The sequence below is a fragment of the Myotis davidii genome, unplaced genomic scaffold, assembly GCF_000327345.1.
Source record: "Myotis davidii unplaced genomic scaffold, ASM32734v1 scaffold120, whole genome shotgun sequence".
In the NCBI taxonomy this organism is placed as follows: domain Eukaryota; kingdom Metazoa; phylum Chordata; class Mammalia; order Chiroptera; family Vespertilionidae; genus Myotis; species Myotis davidii.
The window spans coordinates 526,072-536,142 of NW_006294778.1; the positions used below are offsets into that span (position 1 = coordinate 526,072).

General features: G+C 50.5%; 1 protein-coding gene across 3 annotated transcripts in view; it reads left to right on the forward strand.

Moving 5' to 3' along the window:
• Window positions 1–10,071, forward strand: part of LARGE (like-glycosyltransferase) — a 442,315-nt gene that overhangs the window by 139,707 nt on the left and 292,537 nt on the right. The window lies entirely within an intron of this gene.

A 10,071-nucleotide genomic window follows, 5' to 3' on the forward strand; every position in this document is an offset into this window, starting at 1 on the left:
AACTTCTGAACGCGGCCAGCAGGTGCCTGTGCTAACTCTCCAGTCTTCAGAACTCCCGTCTTCGTGCGTCCGATGTTTGCGCATCCTTGTAGCTTCGGCACGGTATTCTCATCCCGTCCCCCACCTCCCTCCACGCCCCCATCTTTGGCCCTCGGTGATTTTGTATTAATAGCAGCGATTAAGCTGCCTCATCTAGTCAGGGAGGAGATATTAATCTTCATCAGGCCCAGGGAGGGGCTGGATGTTTCTCTGCTCTTCTCCCCCACCCCCACCCCACTCCCCTCCCCCCTGTGAGCCAGGAGCCACTCCAGTGTCTGTGGGAAGCTCCTTCATCTGCTTCTACTGGCGCATTTTTGCGGGTCACTTCTCTGCCCGCCTCCCCTAGCTTCTCTGCGTCCGCGCATCACAGGCTGTCATTGAAGACCACTGCCAGGAGACAGAGGAGGGGGAGTGAACGGCTCCGTCAGATGGAAGCTCCCAGCTTCATTGTCCTGCTGCTGCTGCGAATACCAGAGCAGGGCGGCTGTGGGCTCTTGGGTTTATGAAATCCGGTTCAGCCCGTGGAGAGGTGCACCCATTCCCAGGTGCCTTCTTCATGCTGTGTCTCGGATGCCAGGGGCAGGAGGCGGAGACACCGAGGATCAGGCTGAGAATTAGGATGGGAAGGAGGCTTACCTCAAAGCTCGGCACCCCAGGCTGTTCTGCCGTGTGAATTGACTGCTAATAATAGCTTATCGTGCATGCGCCTTGAGACTCTATTATGCACCGGACTGGAGTGCTGTAGAGAATGGAGGAGGATGCTGTTGGAGATCGTGCTGGGACAGCGGGCGTCAGTGAGGATGGTCCATGGTACCCGAGAAGCCTGACTCCAGCCAGAGGCGAGGGATGCTCCTTTTGGAAGCAGAGATGCCAGGACGGACATGGTCCCCTCTTCCCATTTCCGCCCCTCTCCTCCCCCCGGGGGTCAGCTGAGGCCCCGGGAGCCCTGCTGGCTGCCATATGCCAGCTGTGGGAGGGCGTGATTACTTTCTCTCCAAATGAAGAATCTCAGATAACCACTACCCCTCTTGACTAGCACACAGCCCTCACACCCGCACCACCTCCCCGGTCCTCCTACCGCCTGTGCTCGGTGGGAGTGGCCTTTTCGCAGCCTTCCAGCACACCTGGGTTGGGAACTGGTTGGCATCTCACCAACAGCCTTCTCACTCTGAGGGACTCCCAGGACATTAAATTAGCAGAAGCCTTGGCTGGTTTGGCTCAATGGATAGTGCATTGGCCCTCGAGCAGGTTCAGTTCCAGTCAAGGGCATGTACCTGGGTTGTAGGCTCCATCCCCAGCCCTAGTCAGGGCGCATGTATGGGGCAGCTGATCGATGTATCTCTCCCACATCATCTCCCTGTCTCTCCCCCTCCCTTCCACTCTCTCTAAAAATCAATGGAAAAATATCCACGTGTAAGGATGAACAACAGAAAAACAATCTCGAACAGGTTCAGTTCCAGTCAAGGGCATGTACCTGGGTTGTAGGCTCCATCCCCAGCCCTGGTCAGGGCGCATGTATGGGGCAGCTGATTGATGTATCTCTCCCACATCATCTCCCTGTCTCTCCCCCTCCCTTCCACTCTCTCTAAAAATCAATGGAAAAATATCCACGTGTAAGGATGAACAACAGAAAAACAATAATAAAGGAAATTAGCAGAAAACGACAGCACTAAAAACCAAACTGGATTACCTGACATCAAGTATGTATTGTAAGGAATCAAGTAACATCGTCTCTGCCTCCCCACCCGGAATCGAGTCCACCGTGCCTGGAACTCACCATGTGGCCGTGGGCAAATTGCCCCTCCTTTCGAATCTGTAAAATAAGGTGGGTTGGTGTTGGGAGAGTTCAGCAGATTTTTTGTGGATTGCCATCACCTCCAAAGGTTAAAACTGAAAATCAACTCAAAATGGATTGGAAAGGTTAAAGTCGGCGGTCCACGGGCCGGCTAAACAGCCATCTCAGATGGTGATTAAAGAAAATTGAATTTATTGAAGGAAAAGGGGAAAGGAGACAGGGCTATACAAACGGAAGGGCTACATAGAGAAAGGGGGGCTGTGGAGACAGGTTCAGGGGGTGCACTGCTGCCCATGGCTCCCCTGGTTGCAAGTCTCGTGGGGTCCCTTAGAGGTGGGGGGACACATGCCTGTGGGAGAAGGGCCTGGGCGTGCTCCTTGGAGGGAGAGCGCTCACTGGGTCCTTGGTCCTGGGCTTGTTTATCTCTTTTCTGCAGGTGGAAGTCTTAGGGGAGGTCTGAGGAGGGTCTCAATAGACTACCATCACCTTTCCAGGTGTGCTCTCTCGGGGTCGTGGTCTCCACGGGTTGGTGCATGGGTCATTAATCACTGTAGCTATTGTATGTCTGGTTTCGCTATTTTTTGGGGCCTGGAGCTGAAATACCACTGAGGCCTAGATGTTGTCTTTAGGAGGAAAAGGTCAGGGAATCTAAACTGCACAGCCAGCGATATGGAAGATCTGGGGTCCAAACCCCATGACCAGAGATATGCCAGCGGAGGGAGGTTACCTGGAGGGTGAGGGTCTTGTTTGCCCAGTTCTGCCCCTTGCCAGGCATCAGGGCTTCCTGCTCTGGTGAGTTTCTGTACTTGGCCCATCGTCCTTGCTCTGGGGTCTAACAGGATCCCAGACCTCAAATAAACAAAAGAGCTAACACTATAAGACTCTTTGTTGGAAAAAAATAAGAGTACATTTTTGTAACTTTGGATTAGGTGACAATTTCTTAGATATGATGCCAAAAGTGATAGGGGGCAGAAATAGAATATTGGGGATCGGCTATAACAATAAGAAATAGTAATCATGCTCTATTAACCGTGATTGTTTTGTTCTGATTAAAGAAGGCACATTCTAACCTGGCTGGGAGTTACACATGGGACCTGGGAACTCACCTGGAAATGCAGTCCATCCTCCTCATCAGGGAGCCTGTTACCATGGAAAGATTAACAACCTTGTTGCAGAGACCAGAGCCACCAGCCCTTTGAAGAGCCCCAGTCCTTTGCATATCACTAGCCCTTTGAAGACCTATCCACTGCCTGTTTGGCTTACCCTTTTGCCTACTTTCCCATGTAATTTTTGTCCTCCTACCCAGCTGGCTTATGGTGGGGGGCAGAGCAGACTTTGTGGATGGCCTGCTGCTCTCCCATACTGCCCGCAGTATTGGAACAAACGCTCATATGATTCAGCCCTGTCTCTGCTTAATTGGCTCACGTAGTGACAGGCAGCCCGGACCCATGGATTGTCTGGTTACAAAAGCACAATCAAAAACTGAAAAAAGTCAGGATCCCAGCAAGCAAGTGAAAGGACAGCCTAAAACAGGGGTCCTCAAACTACAACCCGCGGGCCACATGCAAATACAAATATTGTATTTGTTCCCATTTTGTTTTTTTACTTCAAAATAAGATATGTGCAGTGTGCATAGAAATTTGTTCATAGTTTTTTTTAAACTATAGTCTGGCCCTCCAACGGTCTGAGGGACAGTAAACTGGCCCCCTGTTTAAAAAGTTTGAGGACCCCTGGCCTAAAACATAGGAGACAATATTTGCAATCATACCTCTGATAAGGGACTTGTATCCAGAGTAGATAAAGCATTCTTACAGCTCATTGATGACAAGACACACGGCCCAGTTAATAAATGGGCAAAGGAGATATACAAATAGCCAATAAGCACATGAAAAGACACTCACCGGGGGACTGCAAGTCAGAGCCACGTGGGACACTGCTTTACACGCACTAGGGTGGCGATTATAAAGAAGATAGACAATAGCAAGTGTTGGAGAAGATGTCGAGAAATGGGGACCTGTACATTGCTGGGGGATGTAAAATGGCACAGCCACTTTAGAAAGCTGCCCGGGAGTTCCTAAAAACATTAAACGTAAAATTAACATATACCCCAGCAATGGGACTCTTAGATATATGTCAAGAGAATTGATAACAGGTACTCAAACAAAAACGTGTCCACAATGTTCATAGCCGCACATTCATAATAATCAAGAAGTGAAAACTTCCCAGATAGATGTCTGTGAACTGATGAATGGATAAACCAAGTGTGGTCTGTCCATACAATGGAATATAACTCAGCCATACAAAGGATTGAAGTGTTGATAGATGCAACAACATGATTAATTCTTGAACAAAACATGAAGTGAAAGAATGCAGATGCAAAGGCCATATATAATGTATAATTCCGTTCGTGTGAAATGGCAAAATAGGCCAGGCCACGGAGACAGCAAGGAGATGAGTGGTTTCCAAGAGTTGGGGGAGTGACTGAATGGATTCAGGGCTTCTTCTTGGGGTTCTGGAATTAGGGAGTCGTGATGGTTGCACAACTCTGAGAATATGCTCTACACTGATGTGTGTACTTTAAAAGGGTAAATTTTATGGTAGATGAACTATATCTCAATAAAAGTTTTATTTTAACATGTTGCTGCTTAAGGTAGAGCAGGACAAGGAGGCGTGGATCCCCTCATCTGTCCTTTCTCCTAACCGCTCCCCACATCATGGTCCTGAGATGCCCTCACTGTTCCAGGGGACACGGTGGAGGGCCTGTGTGGTCCTTTTGGCTTGGCTAGCATCTATGACTTGAGAGCTCACGTGGCAGCGAGAGGGTGCCTGGAGATGGTACTGTTTCCATCCGCCCTTGCTCCATGGCCGTGAAGGGCTGTGACCACCAGCCGCCCCTTCTGAACAGAAGCGAGAGGTCTTTATTGGTGACTTGGCCCTTCGTTTACAGATCCATCCTATGCCAAAGTGGTGGAGGCAGGGGTAATTAGGGCTCACTGAGTAATGTGAGTCCAAACATGAAGCCTCCCTCCTTGAAATGTGAAGGTCGAAGGGGCTTCCCTGCCAGTTCTTAGGACAAAGGGAACCATAAGACAAAAGTATCGTGCAAATGCCCCGAAGAGTCTTTTGATTATTATACTTAATGGGTTACTTTGTATTTACTTTTGTTTGTCTGTCTTTCTAAAGAGGGGTCCTCTCTGCATTCCTGAGTGGGGGGCCTGTCATAGGAAAGAAGGAAGGAAGGGTGAATGGATGGATGGATGGACAGATGGATGGACAGATGGGTAGGTGTATGGGTGAATGGGTCAAAAAAATCAGTCAGTCTCTCTTGATTTCCTGATTCCAAAAGAGAAAAGCCAGCTTCTCTGTATGAAAGCTCAAAGTTTGAAATGCAAATTAACATTTAAAAGAGAGATGTGCCATCTCCGGTTGCGTCTAGGCACGCAGTCCTTAGCCATGCGTCTCTCAGTGTAAATAACTCCGAATGTGCTAAAAAGTTCACCAGTGTTTCAGTTCATTACATTAACGTTATTTTGAGTGTGTTGCAGGCTATAAACTGTCGCATTTCTGAAATTCTGTAGTCTTGTCATCTTCAGGAACTCGGGCTATGTGAGAAATCGAAGACTTGCTTTATACCGACGAGTCCTTGATGGGAATGCAATGGCTGGGGCCTGCAGTGGGTGCCGTGGGGAGTTTACTTTTTCCTCCGTTCAGGCACTAACTCCACCTCAACTTGAGTGCAGACTCTCTGGGTGGTGCTGTGCTACTCAATGGCAGCCCTTCCCTTCTCGACCTGCAGATAATTCAGGCCTGGTTATGAGCCCACCTGGGCCTACAGATGAGGCCGTGAAGGGCGAGCTTGCGGGGTCCTGGCCCACTGCCCTGGGTCACATTTGACCCCATAGCATCACCGGCCTCATCACGGCCTGTTAGGTTTGTGTTCAATGCCCTTCGTCCTGGGACTCCGCCTCTGTCTCTACTTTGCTCAGTGCTCTTTCTTCTCACCCTTCCCACCTCTGCATGCAGACTTTTTAGGGGAGAAAGCATGCATCCTGTCATTGTCGCTCCTCTGGCTGCTTGACTTCCACCTGGCATTGTCACTGCAGCACGCTCCGCTGTCCACGCACCTCTTGCTCCCCAGGCTGTGTCCCCGCCTTAGTCACTGTCCCAGTATTTCTCCTGTTTTCCTGCCCCCCTCACCCCGTCCCACCATGCTGTCCCTGGGGGCTCCTCCCTGGTTCACACTCTCTCCACTGAGCCTCCTTTGCCCTTCCTCACAGATCGCACAGCTGACGGGTTGGCTTCATTCCATTTTGAAGCAGAGAACCGGATTGCTCAGCCCTCGCCCCCTAGGTTTCCTGCTGGTATGTCCAGACTCCCTCATTCTCTTCCCACCAAGGGCCAGGCTCAGTGATGAATCCCGGTTGCACTGATGTCCAGGGCCGGGCCCTGCTCAGGCTGAAAGTGTTGCTGGGAGCTGTGGGTCTGAGTGGGGTGCCCCAAAGGCACGCTAATGCATGGGCATGGGAGAAGACGAGGGGCTCTGAATGGCTGTACGGATGGCAGGGTATTTCCTTCTAAGCCCAGCACACATACCTTCTTCCAGAAACATCTTTGTCCTTCTCCAAATTCCACACCCCCTTTCCCCTTTATCAGGATTCCTTGGTTATACCTTGCACACTACCCTTTACCCAAATCTGCCTGGCATAATAGCTGTGTCTGCCTATAAGATTCTTGGAATCAACACTGCCTATTTAATTCTTATTTCAGCCTCCCACACCTTACAGAACATTGCACATAATAGGACTTCCAAAAATGCCTGTAGAAATGAACTGGTTGGTGGAAGAAAGGTAGAATGGGGGTGGTAGTCTCTGGAATTCCTTTGCACGTAACCCAGGTTTTGAAGTGATTACATGAGAGATTCAGGCATGGCAGGCCTCTCTCTCTCCCTGGGCCCTGGGGGCTGTTCTTTCTCCAGGGTGCGCACTGCTCTAGCAACTCCTAGAAAAGAATAAGAAAAGGCCCTGGTAGGCAGTATCTGCCAATTTCTGTGGTGTAAATTCTCCCACCAGGAGGAGCTACCAGCACTCCAATGGAGCCAGGCTGCCTGGAATGCCCTGCTCTCCTCGCTTCCCCCAGCTGATTCTTGGTTGTTGCTGGGATTTCGTTTAGACGTTGCTTCTCCCAGGATGGTGTCCTTGACCAGTGCCCACCTGTCCCCTGCTGGCAGAAGCTCCGTTTCCCGTGCCTCCTTGTTAACGTTGCTTATAAATAGCACTTCCCAGATCGCATTATAATTGTGTGGCCTTGGACGGCTCCCTTCTGCTCTGCACCCTGTGGGTGGGCACCAGCTGGGCTTGGATTCGTCCCTTGAACCCGGCGCTAAGTACAAGGTCAAAGACGTAGAAGATGTTCAGCACGTGTGTGTTGGATGCAGGCCTGTTTTGACTCGAAAGGGCAGTAACCTCTGTAACTTAGCTCAGGAGGAGTGATGCATGGTGGTGCCACTTCTATTCCTGCCCGTTTTAGCTGCCACCCATACAGCTCTGCTCAGGTTTGGAAAGGGGAATGGTTGGGTTAGTGATGAGACATGTGCATGCCCCAAACCCAGGAGCAGGAAATCACGCTCAGTGTTTACCTGGAATATTAGAGATCAGGACTTTTTCCTCAGGGATGTAGGAAGCCATGAGGGTCTATCTAACTCTCGGTCTCCTTGTCTCTGTCTCTCCATCTTTTCCCTCTGACTTTCTCCCAGTCTTTCTCTCTTGTTCCCCAATACCATACGCTGGCCTTCTCCGCCTTTCTTCATTCATCAGCTGAGTTCTCCTCCCCCTCCTCCTCTTGTGCAGCTCCCTGTGTTCTTTCTTTCTTCCTTTGCACAACCCAGGATGGTCTACCAGCCCAGCTCTGTATGTCACCAGCTTAGGCACCTCCTGTCTCTAATAGCATCTCTTTGTGTGTGTCTTATTTAAAACTATAGTCCGGTGCACGAAATCCATGTACTTGGGGTAGGGGTCCCTCAGCCCAGATTTCAAGAGGGCACAGGCCAGGCCGAGGGACCCCACTGGTGCATGATCAGGGCCGGGAAGGGATGTGGGAGATTGGCCAGCTGGGGAGGGACGCGGGAGGGCTCCAGGGTGTGTCCAGCCCATCTCACTCAGTCCTGATAGGCTGGACCCCAGCAGTAAGCTAACCTGGTCGGTGCATCTGCCCCCTGGTGGTCAGTGCATGTCACAGCGAGCGGTTGAGCAGCCTTAGCATATCATTAGCATATTATGCTTTGGTTGGTTGAATGACCTACTAGACGACCAGACACTTAGCATATTAGGCTTTTATTATATAGGATTCCCCTGAGAATAAGTATGGTGGGCTCAGTACTGCTGGGTGAAGCTCCCAGGTGCCATTGTGGATCAGGGACCCCTGGCTGATAGACCTGTGGAGGGGAGGACAGTGTCAGGGTGGGACACAGCTATGGACTTGGGGTTGGGGTGGGGTAGCCACTTTGTCCTCCAGAAAATAATGGCAGATCAGGATGGATGGAGCCCAGGCTGTCGACCATGTGTCCAGCTGGCTCTTTGTGGTGTGTGTTGGTTCCACCCAATAGGAACCGCAGTCTATTAAAAGTACTCAGGCTTCAGCTTCTGGGACCGCCTCTGGGAGTCCAGTCAACACATTAATTAATTATCCTCCATGTGAGCAGATTTCCTCTAAAAAGCCTCCTGTCTGTTTATTTTTTTAGCCTCATCCTGAGCCTTCCAGTGTGTCCAACCCCCATGCCCGCATCAATTGGTCACTGTCTTGGCTTTCTCCCCAGCATCTGGTTAGTCTCTGCTAAGTGTGGTGGTGTGCTGGACCGGCTGTGGTTTGGATGGACCACACTTAGCAAGAGTCCTTGTCGGGGTGGGGGTGGGGGGGTCTTGGCTGTGGCCTGCCTCTTTGATTGATACCTGAAGGTACTGACATGTTGGGGCATTTGCTCTCTGGGCATAGTTAGTCAATATCTTAATAGGGGCTGTGAGCTGACGGTAAATCATAGAACATTTGGCTTGATGCAGGGAAAGTATAGCGAGTACCTCGGATTGTCCGCAGTGAGTCGGAAAAGGTTGCCCACACTGCAGTATTGTGACTGAGCCTCTATATTTTTTATTTTTGAGCCTCTTCTTAAATGGTGTATATCACGAGGTATTGCAGGAACCTAGCAGTGACAAAGAGCGAGGCTTGAGAGCTGAGGTGGCAGGAATAACAGCAGAGTGATGACAAAGAAGAGGCTCTCTCAGGGGTGTAAATGAATGGCGAATGCTGTGGGCGGGGTGGGGATGGGGTCGGACAGCCGGGCTCTTGAGGACATGGCTTTGGAGGAACATGTTGGGGAAAATGTTAGGACGTGATTGGTTCCGTGGTGCCAGGTGAGGTTTTGGTAATCTTCGCCCTTCAGGCGTTGTTTCTTTTTCTATTTGTTGCATCAGAGAGAGAAGTAAATGCCAGTGAAGTGTGTGTTGGGTAAACAGCTCTCAGAGAACCTGTTTCTAAGAGCACTCCTGTCCCATTGTGGGAACTTGCGTGTCCGGGAGTGGATTTATGGGCCCTCAAGGACTCCTGTGGCTTTTTGGGGATTTCTACAGTGTTGTCACCTGATCGTCAGCAAGTACTGAGGAGGTGAGGAGAACTGGGCCAGCAGAGGTCTGGGGCCTTGTCGGACCAGGAAGGAACGAAGCCCGTACCCTGGTGGCAGCTGAGAGACTTACAAAGTGCCTTCCAGAAGAGGCCCTGATGGGAAGCAGCGGTGACTGGCTCCCTGAGAGACAGAGGCACTAATTGTGACGCCTCCCTGCAGGTCTAGAGTATTGCACCATTGAAGAGGGTGGATATGTAAATGGTGCACCATGGTGGTGGGTGAGCGGTTAGATCAGGAGTGGGCAAACTTTTTGACTCGACGGCCACAATGGGTTCTTAAACTGGACCGGAGGGCCGGAACAAAAGCATGGATGGAGTGTTTGTGTGAACTAATATAAATTCAAAGTACACTTCACTACCTCACACCCTTCTCCTTTTCTCTTCTCGTTCTGCCTCATTCCTGTCACAGGCAATGACTTTAGTGCTCTCCCATCTCTGATACGGTCTTTTTTTCAATAGTTTTATTCATTTCAAACGGGCTGTAGTTTGCTCATGGCTGGGTTAGATGGACGTTTGGATGAATGAGAGGGAAGGTGGGAGGGAGGGAGAGAGGGAGGGAGGTAAGG